Below are 2,135 nucleotides of genomic sequence, written 5' to 3'. Positions count from 1 at the left end.
ACCAGGAATCCAGAGGAGGCAGTCAAGGTTATTGAAAACTAGCATCCAGCAACAGCACCAAGAACACTGATTTTGAGAGGAAAAGATCTACCAACATCCTTGGGAATGATCAGCTGGATGAGGTGAAGGCAAAACTGGACAGTGTTCACAAGCTTCTCAGGAAGCAGGCCAGCTTTGTCGAAGATGCAGAAGCTGTAGAGGGTAGAGCAGAAGAAGAAGAGGTGAACTACATTGGTGGAGCTGGATTCCAAGGTTCTGGAAACCAGGGTGGAAACAGAAACTCCTATGGAAATAGGAGCAACTTCAACCAAAACTCACAGTATCAGAGATCCTACAACAACAACTACAGCAACAACGGGAATTTTGGAAGTTCCTACTACCAGAAGCCACCGCCGCCTATTCAAGAGATTAAGATTGAAAAGATGCTCGATAAGGTTCTTGAGGCACAGCAGCGAATGAAAGTGGACTTCAATGCGAAGATAGATTATGTCTACCCCAACCTGAACACAAAGTTTGAGACTTTGAGCACTCATGTGAAGAAGATAGAGATGCAGGTTGTGCAGACAGGAGATGCTATTAGGAGCCCGGAAGCTTCGACAAGAGGAGTAGGGGATGATGTGATGAAGCACCACGTGAATGCCATCATTTAGGATGACTTTTGGCAAGTGGTGAAGGAAGAGAAGCTGCAATAAGGTGATTTCGAGGTAGAAAGTTTGATGAGTTTCGGCGGATCGCATTGGTGTCGATCGATGCCAGACCCCAAACATTGATCGATATACACCAACACAAATCGATCGACAGGAACTCCAGAGCATCAATCGACAACACCTACGGAGTCAACCGCGTCTTGCAATGCCGTGAGGATTCTAACTCACGAGGAGTTCACAGCAAAACACCCACATCCGCCCAGCCCTGATAAAGTCTGAATCTATCGACATGCCAACAGCAATATCGATCGACACTCAGAGGCCAATATCGATCGACAACCATCACCGCCTATCGATCGACGAGCCCCAATTACCGACCGAGTACAGATGCCGAAGATAGATGTTGCACGACTTAACGCACGACGGCCCAAACCAGATCCTTTAGAACAACCACCAGAGCCTGTCAGGACACCTTCATATGATGGAGAGGATCCTATGGAAGAGGATAGGTTTTCTACTGGATGAACCCTAAGGAGAAGAAAGGAAAAAGTGGTGAAACATCTGAAGAGGGGGGCTAATGAAAAGGAAAATGAAAATTTCCAAAAGAGAGTCTTCAGGATTCCTCTACATAAGCTATTCGAAGAAGCTTATTACACCCACAGATTGTAGATGTTCTTCAAAGAAACCAGAGAGAAAGAAGAAGACATCAAGAGAATGTTCTGTGAAGCTAGAAAAAAGGTGAGGATGAAGATTACATTGAAGAAGAAGAGTGATCATGGGCAATTTGCAATACCATGCACGGTGAAGGGTATTGAATTCCCATATGCCTTGTGCGACACAGAAGCATCAGTCAGCATCCTACCTAGAATTACGGCAGACCATATGGGTCTGCAAGTGGAGCCTTCGCAGGAACTGTTCACTTTTGTGGATTGTTCCCAGAAGAACTCAGGAGGAATTGTGAGAGACCTAGAGGTGCAGATTGGTAATGCCCTAGTTCCAGTTGATTTCCATCTCTTGGACATCAAGTTAAACTGGAACTCTTCTCTACTACTTGGGAGAGCTTTCTTGTCAACAGTAGGAGCAGTGTGCAACTTGCAAACCAACCAGTTGTGTCTAACACTCATCAATCCTAATGCCCACAATGACCCTATCCCAGTCAAGAAGCCACAGACGATCCCTAGAAGAATCAATGATGCAGGAATCATTGCAGCTTGCCACTATGGAGCCGAGTATGAATATGACTACTCGAAATCGATCGACACTCATCCAGTTACATCGATCGACACAAGCCATCCGAAATCGACCGACGTAGAAGAAGAAAAATCGGTCGACACTTATCCAGATGAGTGGGAGAACAACTACTAAAACCCCACTATTGACGCTTACACAAGCCAAAATATGCATACAGACGAGTATGATGAAGACTACGAGGAGGAACGAGCTACTGAGTACAGAGCCATCCTTGATGAGGAAGATAAACTCTTACAT

Source organism: Brassica oleracea, chromosome C2 (assembly GCF_000695525.1).
Source record: "Brassica oleracea var. oleracea cultivar TO1000 chromosome C2, BOL, whole genome shotgun sequence".
Classification (NCBI taxonomy): Eukaryota; Viridiplantae; Streptophyta; class Magnoliopsida; order Brassicales; family Brassicaceae; genus Brassica; species Brassica oleracea.
This window is presented reverse-complemented; position numbering follows the sequence as displayed.